This window comes from Pseudopipra pipra, chromosome 2, assembly GCF_036250125.1.
Source record: "Pseudopipra pipra isolate bDixPip1 chromosome 2, bDixPip1.hap1, whole genome shotgun sequence".
Classification (NCBI taxonomy): Eukaryota; Metazoa; Chordata; class Aves; order Passeriformes; family Pipridae; genus Pseudopipra; species Pseudopipra pipra.
The window spans coordinates 58,276,576-58,292,752 of NC_087550.1; the positions used below are offsets into that span (position 1 = coordinate 58,276,576).

The following is a 16,177-nucleotide window of genomic DNA, read 5'->3' on the forward strand; positions in this document are numbered from 1 at the left end:
CTGACTGAGCGCCTTCCGAAAAATTAGCAATAAGACAGCTAAGGAAAAGTTGGCTTCTCTTATCAGTGTTTTGAGGCTCACAGAGTGATAGAAGTCATTTGTGTCTTCACATTACAAAAGCTAAGTCAGCCCTAATTGTAGTAATGATTTAGCAGCAGATTTCCTTATCATAACATTCAATACTTATATTGATATAAGCTTAGTAAGAATAATTTGGTGGAATGGAATTTAGATCTAGATTTAATTTACATGAATGTAGATGTCTAAAGAAGAGATGGGTATATACATTTCCTATGTACTTAAGAGATTTAATCAATACAGCCAACGAAGCCTAGAGAGCAAATCAAAGGCCAGCCTTTAAAAGTCTACTTAAGAGTAAGCTGAATTGCTCTCCAGGTTCCTCAGATTGTCCTGATCTACAGCCTCCTCCAAAAGCACTAGAGGACCACAGGATCTTATTGTCCTAGAATTCAGCAATGCACTTGCATATGGACACAAAATCCCTTACCTGGAAGGTCCTTTCTGTATACCTTAGCATAGTGAGATGGGGTCAAGGCTACTTGTAAAATACAGGGTTAGAGGCAGCCTGATTTCAGAGCAGCAGTTTCTTAGTTTCAGGGGCTTCCCTCAGACACTTACCTCCCTATTTAGGTCTCAAATGAAATTAGTGATATTTTTCAGAGGGCCTAAGTACTCTCAGTTCCTGGTGAAGTCAACATTCTCACATGATAAGGGAAGTTTTAGAATTTGTTTGGATAGCAAGTCTAACTGTAAAAGGTGTTGCCATATTTATTTAAAATTTAAAAGAATTGCATTTGGGTGTATACTGACACCCAATGATGTGAAATCAGACACTGATAAATTTTCAACACTACAAAACTGGATAAAACTTATAATCAGAGCAATATTTTTAAAAATGGTAAAAGATTTCTCTAAAAGAATCAATAACGTATTTCAGGAATAAAAACTCATAATGAAAGTTTTACACAAATTGAAAGAATGGTAATGGATGAGAAATTTTATGAGAAAATTTTAAACTCAAAGATGGAATTCCGGCAGCACCTTATATTCAGCATGTTGGTGTCAGGGCACTCAGTGCCCTGTATAACCTCAGCAAATGAACTTCAGGACAGCCTTGGGATGATCTTTGTGCTGTGGCAAAGAGAAGACTGGAGAACTATTTCTTGGGCAAAAGAGCCAGTAGCATACAAATGTGCACAGAGGGAAGGGAGGAGGAAAAGAAAATGTTCATGGATATGAAGATTTCCACAATTATATTTGTGAATATTTATCTACCTGTAGATAAAGAATCAGACCAGAAGCCTCTTATTATTATATTTTAAAAAGTCTGGAAAATATATCTCCCCATATACTAGGATTGGTATTAATATTGTACAGAAATAGTTTGGAGATTCTGTGTTCATTCTTACACACAGGTATAACACATGTGCACACACATGTAAATATTACTTACAGTTGGAGGTACATTTAATTTGGTTCTTCTCTTGTTCTGGTGTACATCAGAATAACGTGTTAAAGTTAGTGGAGCTCTAAGTGTCAATGGGATGAGAATAAAGGTTTTTTTATTCCTGGTTTTTGGTGTCTGGGTCTTCCTTCCTTGCTTGCTTCCTTCCTTTCTGTAGTGAAGCAGAACCTAAATGCAGTAAAAGTTTGTGATTTCAAAAAATAAAAATTAGAAATCAGTTTTAGCATATAATTGTTCCTTTCCTTCAACTACATAGTAAATGTTGTCAAATGCACTTGATTTTAACTTCAGTCTTACTCATAACAGTAGCATTTATTTTTATTTAATTTCATAAAAGCAAGTAGAGTTAATCTGAATCACGCTGGTGTAAATAAAGGGAGAATTGAGTTTTGAAAGATAACATCTTGCTGTCAGTTCCATAGTTGTCCAAATGGATGAAAAAACCTGTTATGTTCGCCCAGACCATGTACCTTTAAAAGCGAACTGTCAGTGATTCATGGAGTTCCAATGAAATATGCAGCATTTATAATGCTGCTACATACGTGAACGTCTCTCTGTACATGAATGTCATTTAGGTATAAATGTTCTAAGTTGACTCAAGCATGTTTCTTCTGCGAAAACAAACAAAAAAGCAATCAACCAAGCCACCACCAACAACAAAAAAAGTAAATTCTATTTAAATATATGGTAGGTAGCTATTAGATATTTCAGGTTGAATTCACAAAAAAGTTCCTGGGAAAAAGAGGGGAAATTTTATTATTGCCTCAAGGGGTGCCTCATTTAAAAAAATAAAATTCAAAAAAACCCCAACCAACCAACCAACCAAAAAATCCCATAAACCACTAGTGAGAAAATCTTAGAAAGAGATTTTATCTAGTAGTTCAGGAACTTACTCAGGATGTCATACACCCAAGTTAAAACTACTGTCCCTCTGAGGTGTTTTGAGTTTACATCATGCAAAAGAAGAACTTCAGGAATAGTCATTCCTGAATAGTTTTATGAGATAAGATGACATGGGACATATTCAGTACTTCTTGTCATTAGAGAAGCCATAAAACATTCTTTGAAGTTTTAATTGGAGATTTTGTTGGAGCTCAACTTGTAATCAAAGTGAAAAACTAATCTTTTAGCAATTAATTTAGTTTTAATTTTCACTCACTCCTTACACTGCATGCAATGTGACAAATGAAAGGATGACTGCCTCTGAATATCTTCAAAGCTGATGGCTAAGATACTGTTCTTCAGTACTAGAGCTCAGTGACAATATTGCCTCTACCTTTTTGACCTTCAAAGGAATTAGTGAAGCATTTCTTACAGTATTACTTGTTATCCATTTTGCACAGAGAAACAAGACTTGAGGAGAGTGAGCATGTGAAACTGGTAAGGGCACCTTAAGAAAAACTGAGTTTAAAAGCAAAAGGAGAAAGACGGAATAGAAACCAAATATCATAAGCAAAATTTGTATCCCATTATTCCTTCCTGCCTGTTATCAACAAGTACCTCCATCCTTATCTGGTACAAAGCAAACAGACTTTCAGAAAGATAGAGCAAAAGGCAGGGCTGACAGTTCTGCAGCCAGCTCAACAGCAGCATCATCTTTATTGGGTGCTATCTGCAGCACAAAAACCAAGCTGCGTTTCCCTTTTAAGCCCTCTCATGGAAACAACTCATAACTAGTAATGATTGATGCATCTTTTATCAAACACACATAGGTAATCCAGTAACTGGATCTTTCACATTTACATGGCATTTTCAAGCTCATGAAGAACAATTAAAGCCAGCCACTGGGACATTCCCTTTTTTATCATAATTCACCAAGGACTGGGGCTTCAGTCATTGTATCTTCTAAAGCTTTACAATATTTTTCTATGACTATAAAGGAGTTTTCTATTCTGCAGATTTTAAGACTGTAGTCAGAGGTTTTTGTTGCTATTGTTCATAGCTGAAGGAGAAGGTTATTTGTTTTACTAAGATAAGGTTTCTAAAACATCCTCCTTAAAAAAATACAGTGAAACCAGATGATGTTTTCTCTCTTTTTCTAGTTATCTTTTATTTTCTACAGAAACTGAAATGTCATCTTGCCTCCTGGATAAATTATCTTTTTGATTAAAACACAAGCGAAAAATCTCCAAGATATAAATAAAGGTCAGATGAAGAGGTTCAGTTTAGCACAGGCATTGCTAAACACTAAGTTGTTCAGCTGCAGTTTCAAAAACTTGTATATTTTCCTTTTCTTTCTTTGAACACTCTCATGACTCTTACGCTATGCTGTTTTCCAGTAAAATCACCAGGGCCAAAGCATGGGCCCAGGCACTAGTATTGCAGTTGCCCTTCATGTTAGTCCTTAGCACAGCACTATCCTCCGCAAGCTCAGTCCATCTCAGACAGTGCCCAGGTAAAACCTGGAAGTTAGCTCGGGTCAAACAGCATTCCCACTAATCAGTTTGTTTGCAGTTACATTATTTAAATGTTAGAGTATCTAGCCATTAGCTATGATATATACTGTGCTGAGATAGTATAGATGTAGTCTTATTGCCAGACCAGAATTTCACTCATTTCATGCACCATCTGACCTTTTCAAGCACGTCCAAAATGAAGATTAAAATTGGAAGTTATTTCATTTATACTCATACACTAAACTGAAGATGTGGTTTCAAATTTCTTCAGTGCCAGAAAGTTGTGCTTAAATGTTACACCCTGGTTCAGAAGTTCCATGCTTTTACCAGGTGTTACACTTTCATTTTGGACTTCAAGAGATTTTGCCTACACAAACTCTCGCAAAGTCTTTGATTCTTTGATACCTTGAGTTCACATCCAGAGAAAAGGCTACACGCTTTTCTCTAGGAGACTTCTTTTAAATTGGTGAGAAAATAGGTGTTTTGGCAAAAAGAGTTTTACAGAAATAACATGCAAACCAAAGAAAAGCATTTCACTACAACGCCCAGTGCAAAGAACGCAATTCACAGAAGCATTGCACTTAATATCAAGTTACTAGGCAAACACCAACACAAACTTAAGTGAAATTCAGAAAATAGGTGTTTAAGTTGCCCAGAAGAGGAAAGAAAGAGAGATCAAGAGAAGAAACAATAAAGAGAGAAAGAGAGGACAGAAACACATAGTTACCATTTAAAAGGTGACAAGTTGCCTGGCAAGGAGAACTACAGGCCAAGGCAATATGGAAACCTCTTGTGTGTCTGTTTATAGACTTTGGCTGTTGTGGCCACTCCCTCTAGGCGGGACTTTTGGTTTACTGACCACTCATGGTCCCACTTGCCAAAGTGTGGGGTGCCACAGACAATTAGGGGGCACAGTGTGGGTGGGCAACCAGGCAGACCTTATTGACAGCCTAGCCACACAGCTTTCCCTGCCATGTGCTCTGGGCCATATTGGCTGCAGGCCTAGGATAGCCCTTCTCCCCCCCCACCCCCAGACATGGCTTTATTTGACCCATCACTCAAACTACCCGGTGAGATATGAATCTGGTCTCTGACATAAGGTATCTAAGCTTGCAATATTATAAGAAACTTTTCTCCTGGGTTCAATGAACACCACTGTTGTGGTTTAACCCCAGCCAGTAACCAAGCTCCATGCAGCACCTCGCTCACTCCCCTACCAGCAGGATCGGACAGAGCATCAAAAGGGCAAAAGCTAAAAAACTCATGGGTGGAGATAAAGACCGTTTAATAGGGAAGCCAAAAGCTGCGCACACAAACAAAGCAAAACAAGGAATGGGAGGGCAAGTGTTCACCCACCTCCAGGAGAGCAGGGCTTCATCACAGTAATACTTACTTAGGAGGACAAATGCCATTACTCCAAACATCCCCCCCTCCTCTTTCTTCCCCCCAGCTTATATACTGAGCATGATGTCATATGGTCTGGAATATGATGCTTTGGTAAAATATCCCTTTGATCTGTTTGAGTCACTTGTCCCAGCTGTGTCTCCTCCCAACCTCCCATGCACCCCCAACTTCCTTGCCAGCGTGGCAGTATGAAAAGCAGAAAAGACCTTGGCTCTGTGTAAGCACTGCTCAGCAATAACAAAATAATCTCTACATTATCAACCCTGTGTTCAGCACAAATCCAAAACATAGCCCCACACCAGCCACTCTGAAGAAAATTCACTCTACCCCAGCCAAAACCAGCACTCCCATGAACAAAGACAACCAGGAAATTCCACTTGAACATAAAAAAGAACTTTCCTGTGAGGATGATGGACCACTTGCACTGGTTCCCCAGAGACGTTGACAATATCACCTTCCCTGTAGATATTCAAAACACAGTCCTCACTGATGTGCTTTAGGGAACTATGCTTGAGCAGGGAGGTTGGACTAGATTTACCTCCAGTGCTCCTTTCTAATTTTAAGAGACTGCACAACAAATATCTTCCACATTTTATTACATCATCATAAACAGTTTGAGCAGGACATATCTTGAATCAGCAGCATAACTAACAGCTCTCAAGCATAAATCTCATATTGAACTTTGTTCTAGGGTGACATATTATTAGTCAACAGGTCATGTCTTCTTCCCACTTTTCTTTCTTACTTATAGAGATATTGAAAGCCTCTTACTGGTACCTAAAAGACCAATATATGTTATGACTTGACCTAACAGCTTAATTAAAGCGAATTAAAGGTAAATTTCATAAATGTAAGATAAAAATATTGATTTTCTTTTTTCATTAAGACATACTTTGAATTCCAGAAAAAGAAAAATATTTATTTAAGGAAATTGAAGAAATATAGGACACAAGACTTAACTGTTGCCAAGGTTTTGCACAAGCACATGGAAACTGATTGACTGTTTGCAATCCACTGAAATAAACGGGCTACAACAGAATCAAAATTCCAACCAGGTATTTTTAATGTCTCTTTGGTTTGAGCAGAATAAGATAAACTAATATTAATGGATGGTACTGCATTATGTAAGCAAGATTAGATATGTAGATAAATAGTATGTTGTCCTTGTATTACACAATTACTTAAAAAGGAATACTCAGATTACATATAAACAAATACCCAGATGAAAGCTGATCTGCAGTTTCTGAAATAATGTTCAGTGAAACAGATTTATAAAACTATTTATAGGTCCAAAAGGAAGTGCTTCAGGGGCTGTTTGAAGACTTTTGCCTTCTTAGGAGTGTGATTTGAGAATCATACTGGTTTAAAAAATTCTTGGTAGCTAGATATCTGCATTATTTTTAAGTCTAAATATATAAAAATCCCAACCAATTTCAGTAGTGCCTAAATTTCAACATCTTCTTTATATGCCCAGACTGCTGCTGCTTATTTTCCCCAACAAGGTAAATCACATAGCCAAGGTCACAGAGTGGAAAAATATAGTATTCTTATTTGCCCAGGTGAAACCGTCTCTTCTTTCCCTTTCACCCAGAAGGCAGAGGTCTCAAAGGACTATAGTGCCAGGTCAAAAGTTAAGAGCAATACCTTTAGATCCTTTCTGATGCTAAGGCATCAGAAGTCTTTTTTGAGTACTCTCTTTTTTTTTCTCTCTATATGAACTGGTGAGAATTTCACTTCCTTTGGGGCATTATTAGTTGTGCTACTTTCTAGGTTTTCAGAAGTCTTATTTGCTGTCCTGTCTGCCTGGATCTAGTCCTGAGGTTTAAACCGAATGCTATAACTTCTTTATCTCAATATTTAAATGGAATCAGAAAAGAAGTGTTCTCTGGTATTATATTAGATAGGTGCCTAGTGGGATACTAAAAATCTTTTTATGTGCACTTATTTGGTAACAACTATCTGCCTTACACTGTGTTGAAGTTATTATTTCCTGTTGGGGATATAAAAGAAAATAATATCACTTTTCTAAGGCTTTCTTTTTATTTGTGTTTTTGTTTGTTTTGTGATGTCCAATCTAAAACTATTAAAAAAAAGAAAGGAAAGGAAAAATTATAAAAAGAGTGAAAGGGTCCAATTATGTACTAATCTGATGAAAATTGACAATTTAAAAAGCTGTGTTAGAATCAAAATGTGAATAAGCCTTCTGTTCTTCGGATACACAGAATTACCTACCCTGCAGAACAAAAATTATTTTTGGCAAGGCACACTTATTGTGCTTGTAGCGATTTGTGTGTAAATATATAATTTTCTGAGTATTTAATTGCTGCAGAAAAAACCTGACTCCTTTCTCCATACTGTCTTTCCATCTATCCAGCAAGTTCAAAGGCTTTCTCTCCTTATCTTCAGTTTTTTCAACAACTGGGTCTGAAAAGATATACAGCTATCCTCATTACACATATATATTAGTCAATAGAAAATATACAGAGTAAACTGACAAATTTTACATATATTTATTAATTCATGATTCACCTGTGTTCAGACACTAGAGACAAGAAGGGTTGGAAAATGTATATACTGAATAGAGTAGAAATATCAACCACAGGGATTTTTACAAGGACTTTCTGCTAGGTATGAGACACAGGTAAGGAATAAGCCTGGGATTGATTGTCTAAAGTGTAACAGTTGTGCCACGGATAGATCTGAAGTAGAAGCTGAGCATAGAATTCTAAGAAGGGTGACTTCATCAAAGCAACGGGATAGAAAGAGTACCTTTGCAGAATGGTTCTTTAAGGTTATGTTCAGCAAAATACTCAATATTCAAATACAAAGAAAAGGGCAATGTCATCTATATATAAGATCATTACCTGGGGAAATGTAAAATTTATTTTTTTTTTTTAAAAAGCAAACTATCTTGTAAAAGCTGTGCCAAAAAATAGATATGCTATATCTAAGCATCTTCAGAAGATTTCCAGGGGTATGAATGGGAGACAAATTTAGGTAAGAATTTGGCTTCACCCTCATCCCTCCCTCAGAAAACTTTACTTCTAATACTGAGCTAACCAGAAAATCACACCGGCCTTTTCTCTGTGTGTGATTTCTAATTCTCATTCTTCTAATGAATTCCAACTCTTCTAATGTTTGTTGTTTTACTTTTATAAATGTTTCAACAGGAGGAAAAAGCAAGTAAGAAAAAGGGGTAAATAAACTAAGTTGACTGTAGAATAAGCCCTCATAAAGAGATTTTCCCCAAGTCTAGATAAAAATGGAGGAAAGCACTAATGCTCCATTCTTTGTGTCCTGACTTTGATGTTTTCCTCGAAGTAGAGTAGTATTTTTCAAAGATCTTATATGTTTAAGATGGGCTGTGATCTGCACTTTGTATGGTGTCCTGTAGGCAAATGCCTGATGACTATATCCACCATTAAATTTTAATTAACAATTTTTGTGGTTACCCCTAAGCTCTGCCAGTGCAGTTGGACTGAGAGCTTCAAATCTTTTAGACTTAAACTGTGAATCAGAAAAAGTTCCAAGATTAAGGCAGGGGCTTCGGAGGTTTTGTGGAGTTTTGTAGATAACAAGCCTTGGCTTGATACCAGAAAGCAATATACACCTGAACATAACCTAAAATGTTCACGATTTCCCTTTCTCCTTGCCTAATATAACACCTTCATCTCTTTGGTCTGACAAAGTCCCAGCATAGATGGGCTCTCTCTCTTTCTTTCTCTCTCCCTGACATATATTACTATTGGATCTCCCACGAACACAAAAGCATTCATCTTCAGACCTTATTATGGCTTCATAATTCACTATCCATGTTCATAAAATTGCTCTAATTCAAATGGGTCAGTGTTTTATCTGTCAATATAAACATCTATTTAAGTATAAACTGAAGTTAGGTATTAATAAATATTATATGATCCTTTTTCTTTTTAAGACTTTGGCAAGATATTTTGTAATCATTCTCTCTTTTTCCTAGGAAATTATAAGAAAACATGTAATGTTTGCCTTCAATATTATGAAAACCCAGAAAGGGCTCTGAAAATTCCAGGAAAGCCCCATAAGGTTTGCTGATTCCCAGGTAAAAGAAAATAATAAAATGAAATTTAAACTAACTGACAGCAAAACAGGGTCAGACAACATGCATAAGTTTTCAAGGTCAAAAGGCAGATGATTCTGTGAGACAATAATTCTGAGAGCAGGGAACAGTTTTATTTATTTATTTATTTATTTTAAATTGCAGAACCCTTGTGGGCTGCTTTGTATTCTTTACAAGTTTTAATAATGTTTTGCTGGTGGATACCCAAAGTAAATGCATGTGGATATACCACTCTGTCTCTTAAGCACTGTCTGCCGTATACTGTGTTTAACATTTTAACATTTTAATGCCTTTGTGACTCTATATATCCTTGATGTCATCACTCCCTTGGTGATGTAGCTTATTTTCCAAGTTAAACAAAGGCATTGGCAGAGAAGTTACAAAGTGTTCTATCTCCTGACCCTCACATTGACAGTTCAATATTTTTTTAGAATAACTAAAGATATGGAAGTGGAATTATGAAACAAGCAGGCATTTCAGAAGACAGTTCTATGAATTTATAGCTTTACTGCGTAGTGGAACTGCTGTAGTTTTAAGAGAACAAGGACATACATCTGGAAAATAAAACATAATGGTAGTGGCTCACTAGAAGTAAAAGATAAAAACATCTGTCAAATACAATTGTGGAGAAAATGTGAGATTATTTGTTTTGTTGGAATTTATTAATTTAATATATTTTGATACTTGTCTGCTAAATGAGGGTCGGGGAAACTGCCACACAGCTGATGATTTGCAATCACTTTATAATCTGTTATGGTTTTATTTTTCAACTATATCTAAAATTCATCCAGTCAGCTAGGGAAAAGTTCTCTCCCCTCAGCAAGCAGTTTCTTGCAGTAACTCAAAGCACACATACTCAAGCATCAACTGTCACCACATTGCCATCTTACTGTGAATGACTGGAATTTACTTTCTATTGTTAGTGGTGCTGAAAATTGCTATTAGATTGTACGGACTTCATAATGTGTTGTCTAAACTGAAAACATTTTCAGGGACGGAACTGACCTTTTAGAAAACTGCACTTTCATCCTTAAAATGCTGGACTATTGCTATATTTCATTTAAAAGGTTATTTAAACTTTTTTCTTCTTTTTTGGGGGAAAGGGTAAGGATGTTGTGTGAAAGAAGTATCTTCATATAACTCTTCTGTGTCAAAAACCAGGGAAGAATACAACTCATTACTCTAAAGTTGCTTCAAGAAAACTAGGCAGCAAAGATCGCAGCTGCTATTCTCTGTGAGAAATGAGCAGATAATTGTAATTAATATTTAATACTTGCTTTCAAATCCTAACTGATAGTTATTTAAAGTGTTAAAGTGTTTCTTTCTATGAACATTCTGAGAAAAGATGAAAAGAAGAAAATATTTTTCTTCTATGTTACTGACTTGGAACTGAGATACAGAGAAATGATGAGCTGCCCACAGTCAGACAGAAAAATCTGCAACAAACAGAGCAACTTAACCCATAATTCTTCAGTACCAGTTAAATGTCCCAACTAAAAATATCTTCCCCAACCAATTTGGCTGTAAAGCAATTGATTGCTAACATAACACAGCACCTGTGTGTTTAAAAGAAAGAAAAAGAAATTGAACCAGAATTACCAGCCTGAGGAGTGCTGACCACAAACAGAGTTTTCCCTTACATTTTATCAGAGGATGGAAAAAGAAGTATGAAAGATAGGATTAATCCTCTTTAGGGGAGAGAATGTGGAAAATGATTACTGCAAGCACTGGTTGGCTGTAGTGCTAAGGGATCAGATTTTAGAAAAAAGTAACAGCCTGCTTCCAAACGATAAATGAATATGTGAGCTTCACTGATGGCACACATGACTGTTTTTAGACTTAGAAAAAGTGACAGAGGAAGATGAGCAGTCATGTAAGTGGTAGGGTAAGTGTATTAAAGGCATAACATAAGAGAAACGAGCTGACATAAAGACCAGTGACCGTAAGGAGAGGTGATAAAAAAAGGGAATGGAATATATTAAGGAAATGAGTTAACTGTTCGTGTTCTGAATCTTGTATAACTCTCAGGTCAATGAAGAAAACAGCATTGTTCCATGAAATAAATGGAGAAATGTGGAATTAAAAGTAGAAAGAAAGAAAAACAGAAGACTGTATTGCATATTTTGCAGGCATCGTCTTCTTAAAAAAGTTGATATGCATTCGATACATTTTTCATGATCATAAACATAAACTTTACATGGGTATTTGGCATTTCCAGAGACTGACAGAAGACTCAAACACATGTGATTGAGTAAAGAAGACATAACAGGGTAAGGTACAGCCCAACTGTTCCTGGCCTAGCTCAGTTGCCAAGTAATGCAGATTACATGCAAATTTTTCCTTTGAAATTTGCAATAAATTGTATTGTCTCACTATGGGCTGGGTTAGGAGTGCACACACATTAACTGAGGATAAGCTTTTAGAGGCTACTGTAGAATTATTAGATCAACATAAAATATTTTCTGCTAAAATAATATCTATCATATTTCAGAGGAGAGTATTAGACAGAGGATCATTTAAAAAGTGGGCCACTCTTTTGGAGGCAGGAAGCCAAAGCACAAATATGCTCCATTGCTACAAACTTCTTGAAGCAGTGAGCAATGATACTGAGGCTTTCCTTGTTGCTTTAACTTCTGCAAGGGTTGATACAGCTTCCCATAGATCCTGAGGGAGAAAACAGAAGCTCAGTCCACACTGCAGTGTGCACTCAGTCCACAGTGATAGCCTTAACGCTGGCACAAACAGGAAGCTCTCAAAGATGATTGACCTACTAACTGAACAACCACTCAGATCTTTCATTGGAGTTGAAGCTGTCTTACTGTACAATCGTGGGAGTTTTTCAGGAACAGAACACCATAGAAAAGTAATCCTTTGGCCCTTCTATTGCCTTGAAGTTGGTGTAGCTTCTTACATCTTCTCTGTCTAGGTGTAGAATATTCATGGAATCATAGAATGATAACGGGTTGAAAGGGACCTCTAAATGCCATCTGGTCCACCCCCACTGCAGTGAACAGGAACACCTTCAGCTACCTCAGATTGCTCAGAGCCCTGTGCAACCTGGCTTTGAATGTTTCCAGGGACGGGGCAACTACCACCTCTATGGGCACCCTATTATGCCTTTGCATCTCTTTTTAACTTGTTTTGCACAGGTATTAGTGACAGTGCATAACATAAACAAATGGAATAGTCAACCTAAAATATCTTCTTTATTGATGAAGCTGGATAAGAAAGGATTAGAAACCACTTTCTCCCAAGACAGTATCTGCCATGCCTCAAAATAGAGTAGTATACTGATGCTCACTTAAAAAGTCGATAGTTATACAAAGGTACTACTTTTTTTTTTCCTAAGAGACTTTTCATATAGAATTATAAATAGCTGTGGAAAGTAAGATGCCATGCAGCAGTAACTATGGGGATAAATATTTACATTTAATAGTCAGTAATATATTTATGTTGCTGTATCAGGAGCATGCATTTCATGGTTGTTGTTTTACTCCCCCAGGTCAAATATTCTGCAGATGTTCAATATATTAAATGATATGCACTACTATATTGAACAAAACCAAATGAAACTATAATAGATACTTAGAAATAATAATTAAAAAAAAAAACTGAAATGACAAAGTACAATTACTTCTTATCCTGAGGAAAAAAAATGGCAGTATGTCATCATTACTTACTGAAAAATTCAGGGGGCCACAATTCTTGCACCTAATTTGACAGACTAAGAGAGACCTGAAATTAAAGTTAGATAAGAAAACCAAGGTTGTTTGGATAACAATCCATTTTTTCACTTGATATAGTAGAACATTGCTCTGGTTCTATACATACATACTGTTTCTGTGATTTGGTTCTTTTTAAAAGCTATTTGGTTGGAAATTTTACTCTCTCATTTAAGGACATTCTAGTATATCATGATTTTGAGTAGAGCCTGTTGATAAATTTCCATCAAAGTCTATTGAATGTGGAATGTGTGTTTTCCTTGATTCTGAAATTTTTCATGGGTAAATAAATTGCCACTTCCAGCTCCCCCTGCATTTTTCTTTAGAGAATGTACACAGAACGTTTTCTTTAAAGTCTTCATTGTGATAATTCTTGCATCCACTGAAGCTCTTAATTTCCTCATAGAAAATGTAAATTGCAGGATTTCTGGGTCTTGTGATGATGAGATTTCTGGTTTGTCACTATTGTGCAGTCATTAAGAAAGAAAAGAATGTGATAAAAATTAATAAAATTATCTACTTATTTATACTTAGAGCATAACAAGCATGAGAATTTGAAGGATCAGGCTCTTAGCAATCTTTCTCATTTCATAACTCACTGTAAATTTATGAGTCTATGTTTTGTTTACACATATTTAAACATCACTGAGAAACTTATATCTATCCTACTGGTAGTTATTACAGGAGACAGGAAAACAAAGCTATTTAGGGACCACAATTCTAATTTCTATTGATTTCACTAGGGACTCAGGCACCAAAATCCTATTCAGTCAGGCACCTACGGACAGTTGTGAAACCAGCGATCGTTATTCATATTGTTGAGTGCTCACCCATTAATCAGTGTAAAAGTTGTGAATTGAGAATGACATATTTGTCAGTCCTTCTCACTTCCCATAAACACTCTTGTTGATTTTCACTTACATGTACAATACAAAATGAGTGGAACAGTGCACTTTACTGAATCAATACAGAGCATGATGATTTAAAGTGTCAGGATATAAGGCACAGATAAGAAAAAAACAGGAGGCAAGAATAGCAACATTACTGAGAAATGAAACAGAATCTGCTGAGAAAAATGGCATAAACACTTGGAATGACAGTAGAGAAAGTTTTGATAGAAATTTGGATAATAAAGGCAGTCAGGTAATTCACTGATGTAGCTGCAGATCTCTTGGGCAGTTAGAGCAGATATGGCAGTACACTCAGCATGGTCTCTTAGAGCTTGGCTTTAATCTTTATCAAGGGAAAAGTAATTACCTTGATACTGATGTTAAAAGAAACTAAGCAAAAGCCTAAAAGGAATTTTTTTTTTTTTTCAAGGAACTCTGAATTGTTGGGAGGGAGATGATGGAGGAAAGAGGGGTCTTTTTTTGTTTAGCTCTTCTGGTTTTGTTTTTCTGTTAAATAGCCTACATGGTTAGAGGCAGTTCTGTGTATAATGCAATGACTTGAGACAGGTATAAACATAGTTGATATTGAGAACATGCACTATCTAGCAAACAAAAAATCCTCAGATTTGGCATACTTATGAGACTTCTTAGCAGAGAAAAAATGCACTAGGTTTAATGTCAGGAATGTGAAATGCTCAGTGGAATTTTGTCTGAGATTTTATAACACTTAGGAAATGTACAATTGAGACTGAGGTAATGGAAGAACTGACAATTAAAATTCACTCTGGTATAATCCAGACAGGGAAACAGAGAGCAGAGCAAGCTAGCAAGGAATATAAATAATATTGATACATGTAAGAAAAAGAAAAAAAACTTTTAAAGAAATTTAAAAATTCTAGAAGGAACAGGAAGAAAATGAGGGGAAAAAATGGAAGTAGTGAAAATAAGAAGATAAAGGATAACTTATTTTACGTGGAAACCATTTTACTTCCTAAATTCAGAAGGAGCATAAATGATATTGGCAATAGTAAATGAATGCAGATTTGCAGTGCACGTGCCATAAGCTCTTGCATTGGTTTAGACTGGAATAGAGTTAATATTTTTTGTTGTAGCTTCTATGGGTCCGTGTTTTGGATTTGTGCTGAGAACAGCGTTGATGTCGCAGAGATGTTTCTGTTACTTCTGAGCAGTGCTGACACAGCCAGGGCCTTTTCTCCCTCTCACCCCACCCCACCAGGAGGAAGCTGGAGATGCTCAAGTAGCTGGGAAGGAACACAGCCAGGACAGCTACCTAAACTGACCCAAAGAATATCCCATACCATATGGCATCACACTTAGCAATAAAAATTGAAATGTAGGGAGATGGGGAGAGGTTTGTGGGGACTACTGTTGCCAGCTGGGTACTAGCTAGGCATCAGTTGTTGGTGGTGAACAATTGGATTTTTTTCACTTGTTTTTCTTGGTTTTGATTTTTTTTATTTTGTGTGTGTGTGTGTGTGTGTGTAGATTTGTGGGGTTTTTTGTGTGCGAATTTTCTCTTGTTTGTTTGGTTTGGTTTTTTTGTCTGTTTTTGTGGTAGCAGGGAGGGAAGGTTGTGAGCAAATAGTTATGTGGTGCTTAGGTGCCTACCCAGGTTGAACCATGAGAGCACTGAAAGTGTTGGATGGTAACAAGGAACAATCAGAAATGAGAAATAAGACAGGATAGAAAGGGGTTTTTACCTGCTTTTTTTGTGGCCACAGTTTTTCTCATCTCCTCTACTCACAAAATCACTTCAACAAAAAATTCGGATTTGATGTAGATAGCTGAAAAAGAAAAATGATGGATTGAAAACACTACTGCCAAATTCTGGCTTACTTAAACCATATAAACCTCTTCAATTTAAAGTTACTTATGACGTAAATCTTCACAAATATGGGATTTGCCATTTCACAAATAGAACTGCTGATAAACTTTGCATGTCCAAAGTTTATACTAACCCAGGAACATTTATAATGACAGTAAGACACAGCCGATGTTGGAATCAATTGCCTAAAAGTATGTGGCTATAAAACAGGCTAGGTACCTTCTGTCATCCTTCCCGGCTTCCAGCTGCATCTCTAGAAAGGCGTGGATTTCCTGCAGTCTTGTGTTGTCTCTACCAAGATAATACACATCTCAAGTACCCTAGGGCACCTGGTACC

General features: G+C 36.5%; 1 long non-coding RNA gene across 1 annotated transcript in view; it reads right to left on the bottom strand.

Annotated features, from left to right (window-relative positions):
- Positions 1–4,883, bottom strand: part of LOC135406871 (uncharacterized) — a 31,011-nt gene extending 26,128 nt beyond the window's left edge. Inside the window, exons 1-3 of the long non-coding RNA XR_010426539.1 lie at positions 4,610–4,883; positions 1,957–2,097; positions 1,475–1,654 (exon numbers count right to left, since the gene is read on the bottom strand). This is a non-coding gene — a long non-coding RNA (uncharacterized LOC135406871). The remainder of the gene's footprint in view (positions 1–1,474; positions 1,655–1,956; positions 2,098–4,609) is intronic.
- Between the last annotated feature and the right edge of the window lie 11,294 nt (positions 4,884–16,177).